Here is a 24,622-nt window from a genome sequence, read left to right on the forward strand (position 1 = left end):
TGCGATATAACCTGTTTGAACTGGATGTAGAATACCTTTTTCCCTCCATTTTCCTTGGATTCAGCAGTCTGTTGCCAATCTGTTTTAATTTCTTTTAAATAGATAAAACATTTTCTACATAAGTTACAATGAAATTATCACGTTTTCTAGAAGATATTGCACTCTATTGCTTGATTCTACGTTGTCTGAAGATGGACCAATTTCTCCAATTAATTAAAAAATATCTTAGTCTGAGACAAGCTCTCTTTCTACCCAACCACACCCACAAGGTCTGACCCCCTAACAACCCTCAGCCCCCATCTTCTATCAGCAAACCCGGGTCTCTGAAAAAGGTACCACATTTATAACATAAGCTTTAGTTATAAACAGACTTCAGTCAAGTTTGTTTCTATGACTTTTGCTCCTTTTTAAAAACGCAGTGAATGGTAACAGCTCTAGACAGTAGTGTCTCCTCAAAAGGAAAGCAGACAGTAAAGAGACCAGACCACTGAGAACCCATGTCAGTCACATTACTATTTTACAGCCTGAAAAGCCTGACTTTGTTACATGCCTATATTCAAACACTCAAATCTACTCATAAATACTTTCTAATAACTTAAAACCAATGATACTATGAAGTATAAAGTTGGCCATAGATGCCCCTGAGCAGACATTTCTAAAAGCTTCTATTTACCACCTAGTCCACGGCCAAACTGCTGTTGCTCATTGGCTTGTTCAGGTCCTTTTGTACAATGTAACAAGAGGTGAGACAAGGGGGAAACATTCTAGCCACCTTATCTCCAATGATGCTAGCTTTATTTCTGTTTCAGTTTTACAAACTAATCCTAAACTAGCAAACAAAGAACCCATTTTTTATTGTCCATTTTGACACAAAACATTGGCTTCCTATGTCATTATAAAATGGATGGCTCCATCAGCTTCTCAGACTAGACAATAGCAAGCAAAACCCTTTGACCTTGGAAAAGCATGGTAAATATAACACCTACTAATAAGTTACATGGTTTACCAATTTCCTCAGAACCAAAAATAAATCACTCACAAGTAAACTATTAAATAAGTAAACAAAAGCCTGTCTTGTTCTATCACTTGCTTAAAAGCAAGCACGGTGGCATGGGAGGGGGGTTAAGAAACACAGCCAGTCAAGTCCATAAAACCTCCTGTGTAAGATAAAACTACCCTGCAGAAGCAGCCAATGCATTCTGACCTAACAGCTGTACACAGTTGCACTAATTAAAATGAAAAGCTAGTCTGTATCACACACAGACCATTCACTGAACCTTACTGACAGGTTGGCGGGGTTTACCATCAGAGTCTTCCCTTCCCTAACCTACAATGTAAAAAAATAAATTGCCATATAGCTGAAAGTACTGGGATGGGGGTGAGGGGAATAAACACACACACACACACACACACACTCTCTCTCTCTCTCTCTCTCTCTCTCTCTCTCTCTCTCTCTCTCTCCCCACCCACCCCCACTCTTTCAGGCATTTCAGAAATAATCACAACCATGTAGATTGGAACATATCCTATGGGCTATAAAAACACACACACAAAGGAAGTGGTACAGCTACATTACGTCAGCTCTCGCCTCAATTCATAAATGCGAAAACCACAAAACAAGACAAAAATCTAATAGGCCTTTTTCTAGAAACCTTAGAGTGAATGAATGTGGGTTGTCTTTAAATATGTTATTGAACACTTCTCGTTGATGCATTGCTTTCAACAGCCACGGGGAGGAAAAAAGTGTAATCTTGGTCAATTCTATCATGCAACCAGATCAAATAACATTTCAAGTGCAGCCTGCCAAGCGCCAGCCCAAGCCAGAGTACAATGAGCACTCAAATGCTCTGGACTGAAAAACCTAGTCCCAGGGATCTTTATCAAATAGTTTAAACACTACTAAATCACAGTTAGAAAAAAAAAAAATACAAGCTCAAATCTGCTGCCCCCACACTATTGTGAAATTGCTGTTAAGTTAAAAATCTGCCCTGTGTAATTTACTAGGAAATGTAAATATTCAGAAAGGCAACTGCTTCTTAGAGCCCAAATCTAACACATGCATAAAAATGTAGAGTAGGTTGTGCTTCTGGAAATAATTGTCCACAGATCAACGTGCTCACAAGGGATATTGTTCCCATCTGCAAGGTTTCAAATCATGTCTACCTTTAACTTGGAGTTTCCAGAAAAGGGGGGTGGGGCGCAGAACTCAAAACATTAATTTTGGCACAGAATTGTAAGGACTTTGTAAAATCTGTTTTCAACTTTTACTCAGCGTCTCAATCTTAAAACACAGAGGCACACAATTTCAAAGGGAAAATGAAATTCCTTTGTAGGCACCCGTGTTCATTCACAGACCATTTTTTAGATTTTCCGTGCGGCTGAGTGGCCCCCAGCCAAACAATGCCCACAGAGCGCGGGGCACATGTGCGCCGGGGAAGCTTAAAGGCTGAGAGTAAAACAAAGTAACCTATTACAGGAGTTTCTTTCTAAGCAAACAAAAAGCGGTCAAGCAGGTCTCTCTCTAGTTTCAGAAAAAAAGAGTTGAGTAAACAAGAGAAGAGAAACAAGGAAGACAGCACCTCACACCAAAAAATTCTTTTAACAATTTAAACGAAAAACAATCTTCTTCATGACTATCTCTGCATGTTAGCGCAACTCAGGCAAAATAACAGTTGTTTGGTCCAAGAAGAAAATTTCATTTGTCACTTAAGTAGCCTCAAATGAAGTCCATCAAATTCATTTTATTTTTAAACTTCAATTTATTTCACAGTGAAGCAATGAAGTTTCTGATCAAACAGCGACTTCAGCATTATACTTCACTCAGCTTCAAAAGCGCTTTCCTTTCACAAGAAAAAAATGCATACATATACGTGTATATTTAAATAGTGTTTTCTCTGCCCCGCCCCCTCCCAAAAAATGTTTTCAGTTCGATTTATTTGCGATTTCCAGAGTTTGGAGCTATTTCAAAACTAGTGAGTCCAACAGAAATGCAATGGGACTCGGCAAATACAGAATCCCCGTTCCTGGAAAGCCACCATCATTCTTAGGAACACCCGAGTTCATCTTTCCAAGGTCAGCTGGAACGCTCCGTGCACCCACCTCGAGAGCCCCCAACCCCCACTTGTCCAACTTTCTGGCCCAAGCCTCGCGTCGCCCTCGCAGCACGAGGCCGCCGGCCACTTGCCTGCGGCCCGCTGGCGGCAGGAGCTGAGACCGCCGGCCTGGTCCTCCTCCTCCGGTGCAGGGCCCCGCCAACTCCCGGCCCGCAGGAAGGGGCAGCGCGGGCGGGCAGGTGGGGGCTCGGGGAGTGAAGTACACTTGCTAAAACAAAAGGAGGCCCGGACGGCCACAGGGCAGGGCGGGGCGCAGGTCCCAGCGTCTTGGTGGCTCTGGGAGGCGGTGGCCGCGCGGGTCCCCGCCCGCGGCTAGGGATGGGGCCGCTGCGGCCCGCGCCTGCTGCCCGCAGCCGCAGCACTCAGCTCGTGCTCCTTCAGCCCGGGCAGCCGGGCCAGCACTGCCACTTGCCGGTGACCCAGACACTGGGAGAGAAAGAGCAGCCTTCTATAGACTGTGGCAGCCGGCAAAATCTGGGCTGGAGCCCAGCCCGCTCCGCGCGCGCCCCTGCTGGCCGCCGCTGCGGGCACGCGCCCACACAATGCCAGCGGCAATTTTATCTCCTTCGTTGCTTGGCCACCCTCCACCGTCTCCAGTCCTCCCTCCCCTCCGACAGCCGGAACTGGGAGCCTGTGTGATTGATGGCAGCTCTTAATAGCATGGTCAGCTAGAAAATGCATCTGCAAGCAAGATATTAAAGAGGCAGCGCATCCCTGTGAGTGATCAGCATTTCACACATCCTAGAGCTGCCTCTGCTTCTGCCAGGAATATTAATACCAACCACCTCTGACGTCTAACAAATGCAGATGAAACAACCAACAATCACAGACAAGCTAAACACTTGCTTCAAAGATGCACCGGGAGAAAGCAGCATTGTTTGGTGTCAAACAACATTTCTGACCCCAGTTTTCCTTTCACATTAAGAATTCTCTGTAAGTCATTTGTTTAAAAATCTCACCGATTCCTTTTCCACAAGTAAATAATGATCTATCTGTTAGACAAGATATAGCTTAAACTGTGCATGATTTAAATCCATCTAATAAGGAAACAAAATAAATGCACATTCCTTACCACGTGGCTTTAAATAAATATGTAACCTACCGGCTACCAGATTCCAGACTCCCTAATTAATTCAATTTTTAAGTGCATTTTAAGATTACCAACTGTTAATTTCAAACTAGTTACTTACCCACCCCCAATTAAGTCTAGTAAAATATATATATCAACTTCCTAAATTTTATTAAAATTAAATCCAACTACATTTAAACCATATCTCTAGTGGTGATAGCTAAGATCATTTTGCACTCGCAAATAAGACATCCTATAGGAATTTTTAAAATGTATTCCTATAAATTTCAAATTCTAAGTATTAAGTTCACTCAGTGTCAACCCAAATTAGAAAGGTATAAGCTCAAAATTTAAATGATTACTTCTGGTATCTTCACTATTACACCTTTCCCCTTCCAGGCAAGTTTCATGGAACTCTCAAATAGCTTCATAAATGTTAATTAGACTTTCCAAGGCCCCATAAAGTGGCTGTATAATCAGGTACCCTCTTTCTAATAAGCAGAGAAATTTAGACAGACTAATGATTTAGAAATCATTAAAGTGATTTGCCTATAGTCTCTCAATAAGATGGGGGTGGGACCAGGCTAAATAGAAACCAGGGGTCCTGCCTTGTTGCCACAGATAGCCAAACAAACATGTACATGCACATTTGCTATTTAAAGATAACTCGGTTGATCTCTTTTAATAGACAAATTAAGTTATTCTACAGGAGACAGAAATATCTGTCTAAAACTCCTAACACAGCACATGTACTGAGAGTAAGATGAGGCACAATGTCTTTGCCACCCTGAAAGGTGGCTGTGATCAATACAAATAAGAGGTGGTCTGTAGTGTAAATGTAGCACTGCTATAAGCTCCACTAAACACCATTCCTCAGTAAAACCATCCTTAGGGGGATCTGTGACTTGAAAATCTGCTTCATAACCAAGTGGCTATGAGATTACTCCATATATGTCAGAGATGAAATTGATCCTAAAGCCTTGCTACAAAGCTACTCCTGTACTTGGACACACTTCAATTTTCTAACCAGCTTCATCCAGATACACGGCACAGGCTGAAAGGATTTTTTTCTTTTCTACAGACCATTTTTAAAGTGCTGGTTTACACTGAGGTGGAAAGGGCTGGTGAGAAGTAGCAAACTGCTGTATTCTGAATTCATACTGTACCTAGTCTCTCAGGGATTCTAAATGCTTTGACAGCATTTTATGACACTTAAATTCTTTTGTGCTTATCTTGCACCCAATGCTAATCCAACCTGCACCCAGCCCCCAACCTTCCAGTTACACCAGTTTTTCCACTTCCCCCAGGTAAATAGGGATTTCTACCACATGCCAGCATGCTTCTTCCCACTAGAGCAGGAATAATCTCCCTGCAGCCCCCAGCAGCCACTCACAGATAGTTTAAAGCATCCTTCAGATCTCAGGTCAAACATCACATTTTCAGAAAAGCTTCCCCAGAGGCCCCATTCTAGGCCAAGTTCCCTTGTTATAAGTTCTCACAGAATTGTGTTCCTCCTTCAGAGCATTGATACCAGTTTGTAATTCATTGGTGTGATTTTTTTAAATTAACGCTTATAGCGCCTTCTAAACAGTTCCATAGAGTTCTACAGAGAAAGTTCTATATGTGTGTTCATCATATAGATTTGTGTCAGCTACACAAATCTGTGCAATGAATAAATGAACTGAGGTCAAGAACACTGCTTTTACTCCATATATTCTCTGTACACTTCTTGGCACAAAGAAGCCTATCTCAAATAAGTAGCACCTATGCAAATAAGAATCTCTTCTATCCCCAGCCACTCAGGAGGCTGAGACAGGAGGATCCTTTGGGCCCAGGAGTTTGAGTCTAGCAACATATCAAGATCCAGTCTCTAAAAATACACAGAAAAAGAAAAAAGTCTAATAAAATGAGGATTTGTATCCCTATTTCATAAAGATATAAATAATTGTGCCTGGGGTTACTCAAAAACACAGAGATTCTAACTAGGGTCCTATTCCCAAGCTACAATTTTTTTTAAGAGTTAATGAAGTATAGAAGCCATCGCTAGTTTATTCAAGCCAAGTTGTTCCTATTACCCAGCCATTAAGGGATATGCAAACAGCCACAGGTAAACTGGACAGAGGACTAAATCTTGTACATACACAGAGCAATATAAACAGAATATAAAACTTAGAAAGTGTTTTATACACTAGTTTATCTTCAAACCTTCTCAAAATGCAAAAGTACTATCAAATTCTGCTGTGAATGAGGGGAATTCATTCTTATCTCCCTTTTACACTGAACTTACTTTATTTTCAGGTTTTTTTCTCTAAATAACAGACCTCTATTTCTCTGACATGGAATCTTGCCAAAAAGGAACGCAATGGTGGCTGACCACTGCACACCCCACATTCTATTCCTCAAACTGAAATATTTGTTTTAACCCTCATTAGTATGAGTTTGTAAATTACTTTGTGAAGAGGAGAAATCAAAGTTATTACAACAAGAACTACAATTTTTCAGGTGTTTTGCACATGAGCACATGAAAAAGTAAAAGAAAAAATTATGCAAGATAAATGAAAAAATATTAGATATGCCATATCCCTCCCAAATTAATACTCATTGTTACTGTCAGCATTCCACAAGGGATTCCTTGTTATCTCCCTGACCTGGTCTGCGTCATTGCTTCTTTTTGTCCTAAGCTCCACTCCACAAAAATTCCAGCTCATGGTTTCCATAACACCAACCATTTATCAAAACAACCCTGTCAAGTTGAGTACCATTAACAGATAATGAGAGGAGACAACAGATGTGGCTGTAAGCAAAGCACTCCATATTCTACAGGCCGAAGCATGCAGCCAAGTGAGCTGACATCTGACTTTATCCTAACAGTTATAATTAAATAGAAAGTCTAGTTAAACTAACATTAAAGCTATGACCAGGAACAGCACACAAGGGAAATGTGAAATGTAACCTCAGCATTAGCTGAACAGGACACACAGTATTCCAGACCCTTAACCTGGAGCAACCACCCTGCATGTACTCTCTCCACCACTCTGCTCTGTCACAGCAACGGAAGAATCTTAGCTGTATCTTCTAAAGATGGCAACTCTGAACCACTTCCCAAGACCACCAAGGCATTCCCAAGACCACCGAGGCAGCAGAGAGACTGCATTTTTACATGAAAGTTTAAACAGTAGCACTCATTTAATAACACTAATAAGTGTCAAAATTATAACTATCAAATTAGAGACAACCAACCTTTTTTCCTATAGCATTATCCAGTACAACTACTCAGACCAAGTAATTTAGCTCACTCCAGAGTCGAAATGTCAAAAGTACACCCAAAAGTTATCAAGCAAACAGTGACTCAATCAAGGGTTGTATTAGTATCAGTTAGCTATGTCTGCATAGGATGCTAGGGTGGAGAGGATTTGATTTGTATCATAGTACTCCCCTTTTATCCACAATTTCACTTTTCAAGGCTTCAGTTACTCACTGTCCACCATGGTTCAAAAATAGGTGAATATGGTACAGTAAGATACTTTGAGAGGCCACATTCATATAATTTTCATTACAATGTATTGTTATAATTGCTCTATTTTATTTGTAATTATTGTTAATTTCTTAATTTTCCTAACTTACAAGTTAAATTTTATCACAGGTAGGTATGTATAGGAAAATAGAAAAACAGGATTCTGTACTATCCAGTTTCAGGAACCCACTGGGGCCTTGGAACATACTTCCAAGGATAAGATGAAACTAGTGTCCTACACAGAATATGGAATGATATGCTTTGGCTCTGTGTCCCCACTGAAATCTCATCTTGTGGCTCCCATAATTCCCATGTGTTATGGGAGGGACCCAGTTGGAGTCAGCTGAATCATGGGGGTGGGTCTTTCCCATGCTGTCCTCCTCACACTAAGTCTCACAAGATCTCATGGTTTTGTTTTTGTTGATGATGTTGTTGGTTTTGAGGTAGAAACTCACTCTGTAGCCCAGATTGGAGTGCAGTGGCATGATCTCAGCTCATGGCAACCTCTGCCTCCCAGGTTCAAGTGATTCTCCTGCCTCAGCCTCCTGAGTAGCTGGGAATACAGGCACATGCCACCATGCCCAGCTAATTTTTGTATTTTTAGTAGAGATGGTGTTTCACCATGTTGGCCAGCTTGTCTCAAACTCCTGACCCACCCACCTTGGTCTCCCAAAATGCTAGAATTACAGGTGTGAACCACTGAGCCCAGGCGATCTGATGATTTTAAAAACGGGAATCTCCCTGCACAAGCTCTCTATCTCTTTGCCTGCTGTCATCCACAGAAGACGTGACTTGCTCTTCTTTGCCTTCCGCCATAATTGTGAGGCCTCCCCAGTGAAACTGTAAGTCCATTAAACCTCTTTTTCTTTCCAGTTTCTGGTATATCTTTATCAGCAGCATGAAAACGTACTACACTACATGGAATTTCAATTTTAAGCAAACTATCTACTTCTTTTCCTTGTCCAACTCACCAAATATCACTAGACAACAAAAAATCTAGAGTTTTTAAAAGAAAAATATACAATTTTTTGGCCAGGCGAAGTGCCTCACACCTGTAATCCCAGCACTTTGGAAGGCCAAGGCAGGCAGATCATGAGGTCAGGAGTTCAAGACCAGCCTGACCAACCTACTAAAAATACAAAAATTCGCTGGGCGCGTGGTGTCACCCATCTGTAATCTCAGCTACTCAGGAGGCTGAGGCAGGAGAACTGCTTGAATCTGGGAGGCAGAGGTTGCATCGAGCTGAGACTGTGCCAGGGCACTCCAGCCTGGGAAGAGAGTGACACTCTGTCTCAAAAAAAAAAAAAAGAAAAATATAAAGTTTTTGAAACTTTTAGATTTAAAAAAATTTTTTTTCTTTTATTGAGACAGGATCTCAATACGTTGCCCAGGTTGGTCTTGAACTCCTGAGCTCAAACAATCTACCCACCTCGGCCTTCCAAAGTGCTAAGATTACAGGTGAGCCACCGCACCCAGCCCCATTTTAGATTTTTTTTAAAGTATATGTTCCTACAGAAAAGAATCCAGCAATTCCATGTAATAGGCTGAAGGTTTGCCAGGCTCTCCTCTAGAACATATGTACAAAAGCATGCACACATACATAAAAGCATATATATTCATTTGAGGGTTCACTTATTGATTTTATGTCACAAAGATGAAATCCTACTATTTATGCTACACAGCAACTCACTTCTCTCACTTTACAGCAGACCATTAACATCCCATTCCTGTTTATAGCTGCATAGAACTGAACAATGTAGGAGTCCCATAATTATTATATAACAAGCCCCTTACTGAGTCATTTTCTTTTTTTGCTCTTATAAACAGTGATACAACAAACCTCTTTGTGCATATATGTATTTCTACAGTGAAGGAATCCCTAGTTCAATGAATATGCACTTTTTCACAGAGTCAAAGAGCCATCCAAAAGCCGTACAACTTAAACTTACACTATTCCCATACTCTCATTCTCATTTTTTGTTGGTTTGGTTTTGGATTATGCTCTCTCCTGGATCTCCTTACCTTTCTGGCCAGCCATTCTCTCTCTCTTTCCATGACTACTCCTACGTACAGGTAGTCCCTGTCAAGCCTCCTCTTACCACACTCTGTCATCTCTCATAAGTGAAGAGAGTCACTCTCAAGCTGCTTCTGTGTTATCATTCCAAAATTTGATTTTTCCAGCTGAGCTTGCTTCTTAGCAAGAGGCCCACATTTGCAAATGCCCTGTGAGTTCTTCCATAATGGCATTCCACAGACACTCTTAAATAATCCCAAACCAAATCAAAATGTTCTTCCCCCATGTTCTGGTTTTCTCAGCACAGTCCCAGGATACATCTGCTGCCCTGGTGTAAGTATTAAGAGCATGCCCTTTCTATTACGACTTACATTCTAAAACATATGTGAAATCAGAATCAGCACATTAAAATTTCAAATACCTCTTAGCTTTCAATACTACTGAATGATTCATATTATTTTATTTTGGTAATAGGTAACTATCATCTAATCCATAGTTCACAAGTCTTAAATGCAAATCAAGGTCAGGCATATATTAACATACATTTTTAAATAACCTTCCTAATTACCTATCCATTATTTATATCACTTTCCATTCAGTCAATATTTATGATCTATTCTCCACATATGCTTCTTTGTAGGTAAAAGTGCTACACAGAAATATAAAATATTAAATCAATTAGGTTGGTGAGAATTACATCCACAGAAAAGACACAGAGAACTATAAACACATTATAATAATGTTACAATGATTAGTCAAATACTCCATGAGTATTAGATAAACTCACTTGAGTTTTTATGTCTGGTAATGGATAATCTTAGTATTTACTCTTTAATATTTAGTAATAAAATGTATGAGTTAATTTCTAAATAAATACTGCTACAATCTACATAATATACTCTTGGAAAATAATGAGAAATAACACCAGATTATTAAAAAGAAACACAAAAACAAGACACACTGGCCCTTAGTAAAACTCTGAATAGGACACTTTATGAAATAACATAGGTATAAACATTAGGTTGAGCATTAAGTACAACTTTCCTTTATGTTTTACTTTTCAACATAGTCCCAAACATATATTTATGAGTGATAGGCCAGGCACAGTGGCTTACGCCTGTAATCCCAGCACTTTGGGAGGCCAAGGCGGGTGGATCACTTGAGGCTGTAAATTCAAAACCAGCCTGACCAACATGGTGAAACCCCATTTTTACTAAAATTACACTAGCTGGGCATGGTGGCACATGCCTATAATCCCAGCTACTCAGGAGGCTGAGGCAAGAGAATCGCTTGAACCTGGGAGGCGGAGGTTGCAGTGACCCCAGATCCAGCCATTGCACTCCAGCCTACGTGACAGACTGTGACTGTCTCAAAAAAAAAAAAAAAAAAAAGGAGTGATAAACTGCTAAGATTTAAAGTATTATTTCATGAAATAAATTACAAGCATTATAAAAATACATTAGATAAAAAAATACAACTTTCAGTACCAAATTCACTTTTACAAGAACAGAGAACAGAAGCACCAGGCTCCTGTGGGCATCACAGCAAACCATTCTGACATTAGCCATCAATCAAAGGTCAGGCCTGGAGGTTTTAGTTTTTGGAAGTGTGCAGCCATCTCGGATGTAGGATCTAAAATAAGCCTTAAACCAACTTCAGACAGAGAGCAAGACCTCTTAGATAGCATATGCTTTAAATATTTTTAAGGACAATTTCATTTCTGTTTCAAAACTCACTAGAGATCTCAGACTGTATAAATTAAATTATTAAATTCCAATAGAGTGATACCTTGAAAAAGCAAAGCAGAGTTAAGAGGAATTTCTCATTTGGAAAAGTGTTACAGATTTAAAAAACAAAAAGTTTTGTGGAACAAAGAGCTCAGGGACTCAGGGTCTCAATGGGATGTTTAAAATGAGGCCCCTGGTGTATTTTGAACTGATGATATATGATAAAATAAATTTGGAGATCCAGCCAAATGTATTGGAAGTAATCTTAAGGATAACTCAAAACCACAACTGGAATCAATGTCCTAAGAATTCAAAATATTAACCAGATAGATATTTGTATGACTAAAATAATGTATACAAATTCAAAATATCATTTTGCCCTTTATTATTATTGGTACATGTTTTCTCTAGTATTGTATCTCCAATAAATGAAAATATTTTAAAATAAAATTACACACGTATTTCAGAAAAAGTATATACATGAAAAATAATGTTTCAAAAAATTAAATTGAGTACCATCTGCCAGTCTGAACATCAGAGGTCATTAGTGATCATTACTGATCCAGGAACTGTCTGCCTAAAAGCCAATAACTGCTGTCTAAAAAATGCCAGAAGACTCCAGTTAAAAATATACACTCGGCTGGGCGCAGTGGCTCACACTTGTAATCCCAGAACTTTGGGAGGCTGAGGAGGGTAGGTCACAAAGTCAGGAAATCGAGACCATCCTGGCTAATACAGTGAAACCCCATCTCTACTGAAAATACAAAAAATCAGCCGGGCGTGGTGGCGTGCGCCTGTAGTCCCAGTTACTCGGGAGGCTGAGGCAGGAGAATCACTCAAACCCAGGAGACAGAGGTTGCAGTGAGCCAAGATCGCGCCACTGCACTCCAGCCTGGGCAACAGAGTGAGACTACATCTCAAAAAATATATATATACATATACATACACACATACACACACACACACACACGCACACACACGCACACTCAAACACTGTATAATACATTGGCGAAAACAAAAATCAAGAGGCTACGTCTCAAAAAAAGAAAAAAAAATATATATACACACACATATACACACATACATATGCACTCAAACACTGTATAATACTTTGACTAAAATAAAAAACAAAAGCCAGTTTCAAGAATGTTTAACCTACACAACACAGGGTGGTTTCTTGTGTTTTCTTTTGAAGGGATTAGAGGTGAGTGAGACTGTCATACAGACAAATGCTGAACATACATTCTGGGGTTTAAATTTAACTCAAAGAGCAAATACTTGGGCTGCAGGAAACAACTGAGTACAAAGGAAGATCCGGGCTAACTTCTAACGTTTACATCATCTGATTAATTCCAACAATAAAATCTAAACACTGATCAGCCCCTCCAATCTTCAGAGCAAGCCGACTCTACAGTGAAAAATATGAGAGCCCTATCAGCTGACTCTGGTATGTTTAATCGATTATAATGTAAAGCATGTTCATTCTCATAAGTGAAAGGAAATGACTGCCAAATGCTTCCTTTACAGTCTCTCCAGAATAGGGCAGATCCTTTAATGTGAGATTTTCCTGACATTCCAATTGTAGCAGACATTGAACAAACAGAGATGCATTAAAAGCCAACCTGGTTCTATTATCTTTTATTGAAGGCCTAGCAAAGATCAGACATGAGCCCTGTGCTATTTACATTTTTTGGTGCATTAATCACTTTTATACTCAAGGGTTTTAGAAAAATTCAATAGTTTTTTTAAATAAAAAAACAAACAAACCAGGATGTAACCATAGCTATATTGGTCTTTTTCTTAGGAAGGTCAGAAAAGCTTTAAAAACAGGAAGTCTGTGCTATAAGGTTGAGAAATGTTTGTTTTAACAGCCTAAGGCGTCATGGTTGCAGTCTGTAGTCAGCTGCTACGGAGGAACTACAGTTTATTCTTTCCAGCCAAGGATTAATGTCCCTAGAGAAAAGGCCAAAAAGGTAGCCATATAACTAGAAAAACGCATTATCCTAAAACAAGACTTGTTATAAAATCTGAATCATAAATCTTGCAAGATACCTTTCAACATTAAATAGGAACTAATTTAGTAACTGGAGGAGGAACAGTTTGTCTTTTGTGATAATTTATAAAGGCTAAGAAAAAAACCATAGTAACCAATGCTAAGACAACCTCCTAGAAACAATTAGCAGTGGGTTAAGAATTGATGCTTGCCATTTTGTACATGTTTTCTATTGATTATCTCCATTTTAATCATTATACTAATATTAATTATTACAATCAAACCTAAAAATGACACTTTCTGGAATGCAAATTCTTGCCAAAAAGGACAGATTAACTTAAAAAAAAATTGTATCCCTTACAAAATGGTTGGTTTCTGCTTTTAAGAAAATTTTTTTAATAATTAAAAACTTTGGCCTGGCACGGTGGCTCATGCCTTTGTGTAATCCCAGCACTTTGTGAGGCTGAAGCAGACGGATCACCTGAGGTCAGGAGTTTGAGACCAGCCTGACCAACATGATGAAACCCTGTCTCTACTAAAAATATAAAAATTAGCCAGGCATGGTGGTGGGCACCTGTAGTCCCAGCTACTCAGGAGGCTGAGACAGGAGAATCACTTAAACCTGAGTGGCAGAGGCTGCAGTGAGCCAACATTGTGCCACTGTACTCCAGCCTGGACAACAAGAATGAAACTCCAACTCAAAAATAATAATAATAATAATTACAAACTTCAAGTACAGTGCTCAACATTCACAACATATCTAACATTAAAGGTATTTTATTTCAAAAATTATGATTTGCTGATTCCGTTCTTTATACTTAGCTTACACAGGCAATCAAAATGAGGCTTTTTCATTGTGGACTCCATTTTAAATGGAATTAAATGTTATATTATGAAAACTTTAATCCAAAAAATTAATATTAAAAGGCTAATATCAGATATTACATATTAAATAAAATAAAAATTAATATTAAAATACACATATTAGATGAATTTAAAATTCATTTGGCTTTTAAAGGGTAGTGACTGGAAAAATCCTATCATAATAAAGTGCTTTAAAATACAAACATAAGACCAGGGGCGGGGCTCACGCCTGTAATCCAAGCACTTTGGAGGACAAGGTGGGCGGATCACCTGAGGTCGGGAGTTCAAGACCAGCTTGACCAACATGGTGAAACCCCATCTTTAAAAAAAAATAAAAATAAAAAAAATACAAACATAAATGGCTATCACCACAAAGTTTGCCATTTACCCCCAAGAAGTGATTTTTCCATTTGATACTTATAGCTACCTTTAAATTTTTAAATATTTATTTTCCAATATCCCTAGAGAGGATTGAACTATTGCCATTTAACAGATGGGAGTAAAATGAAATTCTCTCAACTTTATCTTTTCCCTTACGGTTCAGAAGACATCACTCTAATAACTTAATCTTTCCAAGGGCATCACTCAAATACCAACTCATCCTAAAATGGCTTTCCATTTCGTGTACACTGTATTATGCTCAGCTTCTTTTCTGAAAATTAAAAGCCAATAGAGTGGAGGATAATAGCCTCCAACCTAAAATTCTTTTTTTTTTTTTGAGAGAGACAGAGTCTCAATCTGTCACCAGGCTGGGGTTCAGTGGTGAAATCTCAGCTCACTGCAACCTCCGGCCTCCCGGTTCAAGCAATTCGCCTGTCTCAGCTTCCTGAGTAGCTAGGACTACAGGTGCGCACCACCACACCCAGCTAATGTTTGTTGGATTTTAGTAGAGATGAGGTTTCACCATGACAGTCTCGATCTCTTGACCTCATGATCCACCCACCTCAGCCTCCCAAAGTGCTGGGATTGCAGGCATGAGCCACTGCACCCAGCCAACTTAAAATTCTATACCTGGACAAACTGTGAGATAATCAAGGATGAGTACATTTTCAGACACACACAGCCTCAAAACATTTACTTCCCATGTACCCATCTCAGGAAAATACTTCACAAATGAAGAGGGAACCAACCAAGAACCCATGAAAAATGATCTCAGAGTCACGTGAAAGGGAAGACTCCTTTCAACAACTCAGTGGCAGATCTAGACACCAAAATGAGGCAAAGGGTTCCAGGAGGACAGCACCAAGGGTGATCTATAGATTAATGTTTTCCATTACATTGAGAGGAGTTTAAATAGGTCTATTGGAAAATGTAAGGGTGATTTAGAGAGAGGGATATACAAAACAAAACAAAGAATCAAAAGATACAATTATTAATTCCAGGAAAGAAACAAGTTATACAAGAAATGGAATTAAATCATACCACAATATTTGTTTCAAACTGTAACAACATATACATGCCTATGATAATATAAACATTCAGTACTAATTTAACCACAAATGGTGATATTACCACAATGGGAAGTTAAAGGAGGAGGAGAAGAAAGTAGAAGATATAAAAGGTGAAGGCCTGACAAGGTGGCTAAGGTCTGTAATCCCAGCACTTTGGGAAGCCACAGCAGGCAGACTGCTAGAGCTCAAGAGTTCATGACCAGCCTGGAAAACATGGCAAAACCTCATCTCTACAAAAAATACAAAAATTAGCCAGGTGTAGTGCTGCATCCCTTAAGTTCCAGCTACTGAGGAGGCTGAGGCTGGAGGATTGCTTGAGCCCAGAAAGTAGAGGCTACAGTGAGCCATGATCATGTCACTAGATTCCAGGCTGGGTGACAAAGTAAGACCTGTGGCGGGCGGTGGAACATAAAAAGCTAAATCCTCATTATTCATTGGGTAAACTCGGCACGTGATGTCTAACATAGAAAATAAAAACAGGCCAGGCACAGTGGCTCACACCTGTGGTCCCAGCTACTCAGGAGACTGAGGTAGGATGATCCCTACAGCCATGGAGGTTGAAGCTACAGTGAATTGTGATCAACCCAATGCACTCCTTCCTGGTAACAGAGTAAGGTCCTGTCTCAAAAAAATAAAATAAAATAAAAGGACAAAAGAAAAGATAAAAAAGCCAGGCATGGTGGCTCATGCCTATAATTCTAACACTTTGGGAAGCCAAGGTGGCAGGATCACTTGAGCTCAGGAGTTTAAGTCTGGCTTAGGCAACACTACAAGATCTCATCTCTACAAAAAAATTTTTTTTAATAAGCCAAGTGTTGGGGCACACACCTGTGGTCTCAGCTATTTGGGAAGGTGAAGGACTACTTCAGCCTGTGGGGTCAAGGCTGCAGTGACCCAAGACTGCACCACTGCACTCCAGCCTGGGCAGAGAGCAAGACTCTGTCTCAAAAAATAAAAATAAAACATAAGCATGTCCTTTAGCAATAGTAAGATAAGTGACAAAAAACTGTTTTAAAGTTAAAACAGTTTACTTCTGAGAAGTGGAACTCAAGGATGAGAGGGTTAGAACTACTAAAATAAACAAATTTAAAAAATAGACAGTTCACCACCGTTTGATTAAGTCCATGCACATATATCATGTAGAAAAAAAAATATGAAATTAAAAATTAACAAAAATGTTCCCAGAAGTTCTTAGCTACCTTTTTAAAAAAAAAATCACCAACCTATGTACTTTGATCACCTGGTTAAGAGATTAATAAAATTTCAAAATGAAAAACAAGAAAGTGGGGGAACCTAGCCAAAGAAGTAATCAATCTTTTTAGACATAGGTGTCAGACTGAAATTTATTTTTTTTCAGAGGGCAGGTTGTACTACCTTTTGCAACCTGCTAGTAAGAATCCTGAAATTTGGTCCCTCAATAATAATAATCTTATACAAAAAAGAAAGGAAAAACACATGCAATCACAATTTTAAAAAATAATTAACTCAATCACTATGATTTTAGTATGAATAAATGAGAAATATATCATTAACTAAAGTAACAGCTTTTAAAAGATAGAAGTAAGCAAAAGTATAAATATATCATCCAGCTTCAAAGAACTTAACATGAATTTTTAAAATCATTTTTATCATTTTACCTATTTGTTTATTCATAGCTATGTTTCATAGTCAGCTAATGGTTTTTGAAAAAGAGAGTAAGAATAAGATGGATAGAGAAAGGAAAATCAAGGATATTCTAAATTCCAAGTTAATCATTAGGTCAACAGTGGTAGTTTTCAGTATCTCTCAAACACAATAATGCCTTGTCATTGACTGAAATACTGCTGAATTTTAATGCCATTGTTTTGTCAATAAAAAGTGCTTATATACACTTCACAAGTTCATTAATAATCCTCTAAGAAGACCTAAATTAACGCTTGGCAAGCAGTTTCTCATGAAACAAAATTTGCTTTAGTTATGGTCTGTTAGAACTAAATGTACCAAGTGGCAAATTAAGATGTGGAAACACACTTCAAAGGTTATGCTTTAAAAGTATTCAATGACTCAAACAGAGGTATCATTAGGCAGTAGCAAAACAAATACTGAGATTCCTATTTCATTTGCAATCTGCTGAGTTTCAGACGGATAATTTTACAGTGACCACCAACAGCTATCAGGAGAAACTCCGAAAAGAGATAGAAATACATTCCCTAAATTTCATTAGAGGATTGGAAGGTAACCAGGACAGATCCCATTTTCAGCATTAAAAGTCATCAAAAGAGTTCAGTAATTCACATAGAAAATGCCCTTGTGCTGTCTATATTGTGTGTATTTAATGTCCATGAGAATGCTGACATGTGCACTGCAAGTGGTGACTGAAGAGTCAATTAACTAGAGGAAAAGGGCTTGCAGCAAAAATTTAAACTAAAAATAATCCATTTACAGGAGAAGTACAAGACAAGCTAGAAAAACTATAATCAAAGCCTGTATTTCCAGTTTCAATAGTAAACACAGTTGTTAAGAGTGGTTAACACACAAGACCATAAGTGCATGCAATTTCAAGTAAGAAACATCTGTTTTACCAATAGTATCCCTGTTATGTCCGCCATTTCTTTACTAAAGAAGATGTGAGAGTAACAATAAGAGCAAGTACAATGTTTGAAAGAAAGTGAGCAGCCAATTTACCTTAGAAAACATTAGGACTTTCATAGAAGTTCCTAAAATCATAAATTCTAAAGTTATTATTCTAGAACTTGACAAGTTTTCTTTAAAAAACAGATAAGAATTTTGCCTTTCTTCCTATTGGTTGTTAGTCCCGACCAGCTGAAGTAGTGTGCCTGTTTCTACATCAAAGTGTGGCAAAAATGAAGAAAATCAAGCAAATTACACAGCAAAGGCAGAAATGCCTTATATTTCATGAGAAAAGAGAAATGGTGCAAGTCAATGGGATCACCAACCTCAACGCAGTGGACTGCTGAATTTTTTTGTTTCGTTCTGGGAATAAAGCTGTGGCTGAATTTTATCAATGGTGAAGTTTAGTCCTACATATTTTGCTGGGTGATTTTAAATGCTGGGTGATTCTCTTCATCTGGTACTCTAAAAGCAGGCTGCAACATTTCATCCTCAGCACCTACTGAGCTTCAGGCCTTCAGCAAATTTAGCCTAATGGTGAAGGTCTCTGGCTCTGGAGTCAGATGGCCAGGGCTCTCCTGATCTACAATTTTCTCACTGGGTAACCTTGGGCAAGTCTCCATACACTCATCTATACAATGTGATTAATAACAGTACCCACTGCACAAGGTTATCATGGAGATGAAATAATTCAAGCAAGGCCTTGGATGGGGTGCCCAGCACACAGGAAATGCTCAATGAATGCCAGACACCATTAGCAGTGTCATCTCGGACTCTGTCATTGACCTATTGTAAAAACCTGACTAAAATAATTAAGGCAGGGCCTAAATTACCCCAACAGTAAGGTTAGTAATTCATTATTTGTCTGTGAAGTACATCAACCCGTTAAAAAAAAGAAAAAAAAGCAGGGGGCAGGAAACAGCAAAATCGGCATTTTGCTTTTCATCCTTGCCACTATCACTGCTGCATTATTTATGTGAACTGGGAAGGAGTGTTTCTGAACAGATGCTCAGCTGGGTCCTGCAAGCAGAGCATCCATCACTAAAGGTAGTGTCTGTCTCAGCAACAAGCCCCTCTCCTGTCTCCTCTCTCCCCTTCACCAGTCACCACTAGGGAGAGCGCAGTGGAGCCACACAGCGGTTGAGCAACATCAAAACGTTATTGTCCAAGCACTCTGTCCGATGATTTTGATAAAATAAAGTAATCCATCCCCAAATGATTCATTTTGTTCCAAATTAGCATCCTTAAGGTATTATTAAATATCCAAAGGGGCTCAATGTGTATTAGAAACTAAAGAGGGGTGAGGAACATTGATACACTTCCAATAGGCACCCTACTATAAATTTACTAAAGCAGGAATCATGAAATGATTGAAATAACACCAAATTATACAACAGAAAGGTAGAGGAACAAATGGCGGAGATTTCCCATCTGCTTAATTCAACTTAGATAGATGTCTACCAAAGACGAGGTTTCTACAGTCACAGGCACACTGTATTCAAATAATTTTTTTCATTTCCATTTTCTCTGGACAAGCAAAAATAGGCCTACTAACAATTAATGAGTTAAAAACTGTCACATTTTCAAAACATTTAAATTATTTAAATGCTTATGTGTCTACCACCACCCCCAGGGAATTAATCACCTCCTTATTACTGTCACCTCTCTACCTTCCATATAATTCTACTGCTGCATTTCTCACAGTATTAAAATTATTTTCATATAAATTGGTCTTCGCTGCTATATGTAGCAACTCAGGGCATGGAGCACGTTTTATTCATATGTGTATTCCCAAATCTTCCTAAATAATTTCCTCACTCATTAAAGGAACTTACAAATCCTACTATGTGCCAGATGCTTTCTTCATTCAACGAAAATATACAGAACAAGCACTTAGACTACATCTATGAACAAAGTAAAAAGACACCCCTGACCTCAAGAGGTTTGCATTCTGCAGGGAGAAACAAACAATAACCAACAGATTTTTTTTTATTCTTTAAATTTCACACAATATTCAAAAGCAGAAAGTGCTAAGGAAAAAGCAGAGCAAGAAAAGAAGGATTAAGCATACGCAGAGGGTAAGTACTAGCTGCAATATTAAAATGGGTAGTCTGAGTAGGACTCAGTGAGAAACAAATGCTTTAGGGAGGTGAGGAAGTTAGCCAAGAGCAGAAAATGAACATCTGGGGAATGACATTCTAGGCAGAAGGAGACATGGGGGCAAGCTTGTTTAAGAAACAGATGAGGCCTGGCATGGTGGCACAAGACTGCGGTCCCAGTTGAGGCAGGAGGATCACTTGAGGCCAGGATTTTAAAACTAGCCCAAGCAACACGGAGAGGCCTCAACTCTATAAAAAATTTAAAAATTAGCTGGGCATTGGTGGCACATGCCTGTAGTTCCAGATACTCGGGAGGCTGAGGTGGGAGGATAATTTGAACCCAGGAAGTTAAGGCTACAGTGACCCATGAGTGTCACTGCATTCCGGCCTGAAAGACAGAGTAAGACTCTAAGAAAGAAAGAAAAGAGAGCACGTGCAAGCAAGAGAGAGCGAGAACAGCAGGGCTAGAACACAACTGAGGGTAGAGGGTGCTATCAATAGATGAGTCAAAGGTCAGAGTAGACCTCATAGGCCATGTAGGGGTGTTCTTCTAATTGTATATCCCCAAGAGTAGACAAGAAGCACACATCCTAAAATACATTACTTGCGCATAAAGCACATCTAGGCTCTCCTAAAATTAAAAACCTGGCCAGGTGAAGTGGCTCCCGCCTATAATCCCAACACTTTGGGAGGCTGAGGAGGGTAAATTACTTGGGGTCAAGAGTTTAGACCAGCCTGGCCAACATGGTGTAACCCCATCTCTACTAAAATTACAAAAATTAGCCAAATATGGTGGTACATGCCTGTAATCCCAGCTACTCAGGAGGCTGAAGCAAGAGAACTGCTTGAATCCAGGAGGCAAAGGTTGCAGTGAGCTGAGATCGTGCCACTGCACTCCAGCCTGGGCAACAGAGCAAGACTCCATCTCCAAAAAGAAAAAAAGAAAGCAAACACCAAAAGTTGTTTTAGTGTTCCTCATGTACCCCATAGGTCATCTTACACATTTTATTCCTGGGGGAAGAAGCAGCCCACCTTGAAGACACTACCCTTGCTGGTAAAACTTGGAAAGTTAGAACTGCATTCCTCAGCAACTAGAAGCACTACAGAGGTCTGCTTCCCTAGGTCCCTCAACACAGCCTGGGACTTCCCTGCAGGACTGAACATAAGATCCCAGGAAATGGAAGAACTGAACTGAAAGAGTTTTTGTATTTCACCACTCAAGAGATTCTTTTTTTTTTTTTTTTTTTGTATTTTTAGTAGAGACGGGGTTTCACCATGTTGACCAGAATGGTCTCGATCTCTTGACCTTGTGATCCACCCGCCTCAGCCTCCCAAAGTGCTAGGATTACAGGCTTGAGCCACCGTGCCCGGTCTTTCTTTTTTTTTTTTTGAGACTGAGTCTCACTCTGTTGCCCAGGCTGGAGTGCAGTGACCCAAACTAAGCTCACTGCAACCTGTCCCCTGGGTTCAAGCAATTATCCTGCCTCAGCCTCCTGAGTAGTTGAGATTACAAGTGCCCGCCACCACACACGGCTAATTCTTTTTGTATTTTTAGTGGAGACAAGGTTTCACCATATTTGTCAGGCTGGTCTCAAACTCCTGACCTCAGGTGAATTGCCTGCCTTGGCCTCCCAAATTGCTGGGACCACAGGCATGAGCCACCACGCCCGGCAAGAGATTCTTAAATCCTCTTCTGGTGAGAAGTGAGGCATCTGACCAGGACCAGTGGGATTTGGTGACTTGATCTCATACCTGCTTTCTCTCTGCTGGAAGGATTGCTGGCCTCTATTAGAAATTTTTATTACTAGGCCAAGAGTGGTAGCTCATGCCTGTAATCTCAGTACTTTAGGAGGCTGAAGCACATGAATCACCTGAAATCAGGAGTTCGAGACCAACTAAAATACAAAAACTAGCCCAGCATGGTGTCGGGTGCCTGTAATCCCAGCTACTCGGGAAGCTAAGGCAGGAGAATGGCTTGAACCGGGGAGACAGAGGTTGCAGTAAGCTGAGATCGTGTCATGCATTCCAGCCAGGGCAAGAAGAACAAAACTCCATTCCCCCAAAACAAAATTTTAAAAAAGAAATTTTAATTATTATCTGGCGAACATGTTCTCCTTTCTGACTGCTAAATATGTGAGATGGGTCCCTCAGTGCTAGCTAATCTCAAAACTCAAAACTAAATAATCTTAATAACATAAACCCTTATCTCTGTCTTGAGAGCAGTAACGGGGAGCTGAATAGTCACCTACCAGCATATCTCATTTCATTTCATTTGCTTTGCTACACTTTGCAGATACTGCTTTTTCTCCCCCAGCAAACTGAAGGCTTTGGCAACCCTACATCAGGGAAGTCTACTGGTGCTTTTTGTTCTTTGTTTCTCCTTTCTTCGGCCCTCTTCCTGTCTATAAAGCCAACCTCCTCTGCTGGACTCACTGGAAGGCTTACCTTTATTCTAAAGTATCGCCCAATTATAGAACCACAAATAAAGTCAACTGAAATCTTTAAACTATATTTGTTATAATTTTGTCTTTTGACAGAGATACAACTCAATCCACAGCACAGGTCTTCGTGTTTCAACCTTTGCTAACCTAGTCCCTCATTCACCTTCCTCTTGGCTATCAAATCTAATGTTTCTGAAACTCAATTCTGGTAACATCCCTCTCCGACTTAAAACTCAAATTAGCTTTTTCATTAAAACTTTAATACAGTGATACTAATATTTATTGAGTGCTAACTGTACACCAGGTACTGCTGTAAGTATTATACACATGACAATATTCTTACAGGATAGGTACCGTTACTACTCCACGTTTATAAGTGACCAAACCAAGAGACAAGGGTGTTAAGCAACATCTGTTCAATAAAATCAGAGTTGGCCTTCATATCCCTGGGTTCCACATCTGTGGTTTCAACCAACCATGGACTGAAAATATTTGGGGGGACAAAAAAAAAGGATGGTTGCTGCTGTAGTAAACATTTATAGACTTTGTCATTATTCCATAAACAATACAGTATAACAACTACATGGCATTTACATTGCATTAAATACTAAAAGTAATCTGGAGATTATGTAAAGTGTAAGGGAGGAGACGGTCTAAAATTTGTCAGAAGATGCGCAGAGATTACATGCAAATACGACACCTTGTTATTTATTTATTTATTTATTTTTAATTAATTTATTTATTTTTTGGGGGGAGTGGAGTCTCACTGTGTCAACCAGGCTGAAGTGTAATGGCGCAATCCTGGCTCACTGAGACCTCCATGTCCCTGGGATTACAGATGTGTGCCACCATGCCTGGCTAATTTTTGTATTTTTAGTAGTGGCAGGGTTTCACCATGTTGGCCAGGCTGGTCTCGAACTCCTGACCTCAGGTGATCCACCTACCTCGGTCTCTGAAAGTGCTGGATTACAGGTGTGAGCCACTGCGCCCAGCCGACATCATGATATTTAAAGAACTTGAATGTGTGTGGATTTTGGTACCTGTCAGTGGTCCTGGAACCAATCCCACATGAATACTGAGAGAGGACTATGTAGTTACGTTTCAGAACTTGCATTTAAACTCAGGCCCTGTACCCCAAAATAAAATATATTTGACATGAAAATTCAATTAATCAATCAATAGTCATCCCTTTTGACCCTCTACCTATCAAAAACTAATCACATCACAAACAATTTAGAACATTCATCAGAGAAAAGAGAAGGTATTCAGAAAGGAATGCAGAGTCTCAAATGCAGTCTCTCTTACACAGCTATCAAATCCTGAATGCCTCACAAACAGCAGATCAGTCATCCATCACCAAAATGGGAGGGGGAGGTGGGAAAGGAAACTGCAGAATGACAACAAAGAAGAGAATCTAACAATTCAGCAACAACATACCCTGAGGTTAGAAATAAGGAAGAATAAACAATTCCGTCTGAAAGGGCTTTTGCCAAGAAGAGATTAGTAATTAGACTGAATGGCTGTGGCTCAATATAAAGTATACAAATGCATTTTTTCCTCTCTAAACAGAACATAGGAGCATCCCCAGAAGTTATTCAAGAGGGCTTTAAAAAAGAAAACAAACTCTGAAACAAAACGTATCTTTAAACGCTAATCATTGTTTTTTCCTAAAATCAGTATTAGAACACTATCTGACCAGGTCTTTAAAGGGTTCACTGTTGATTAAG

The 24,622-nt window shown here is 39.5% G+C and overlaps 1 protein-coding gene across 9 annotated transcripts in view; it reads right to left on the reverse strand.

The window, feature by feature from the left end:
* RERE (arginine-glutamic acid dipeptide repeats) overlaps positions 1-24,622 on the reverse strand; it is a 466,088-nt gene that overhangs the window by 345,686 nt on the left and 95,780 nt on the right. The window contains exon 1 of one of the 9 annotated variants that reach the window (XM_078330297.1): positions 3,100-3,519. The exons of the other annotated variants lie outside the window; for them this stretch is intronic. The gene's annotated coding sequence lies outside the window, so the exon portion shown is untranslated. Of the gene's footprint in view, positions 1-3,099; positions 3,520-24,622 lie in introns of those variants that run through there. 9 annotated transcript variants of the gene reach the window in all.

The sequence above is a fragment of the Callithrix jacchus genome, chromosome 7 (assembly GCF_049354715.1).
Source record: "Callithrix jacchus isolate 240 chromosome 7, calJac240_pri, whole genome shotgun sequence".
In the NCBI taxonomy this organism is placed as follows: Eukaryota; Metazoa; Chordata; class Mammalia; order Primates; family Cebidae; genus Callithrix; species Callithrix jacchus.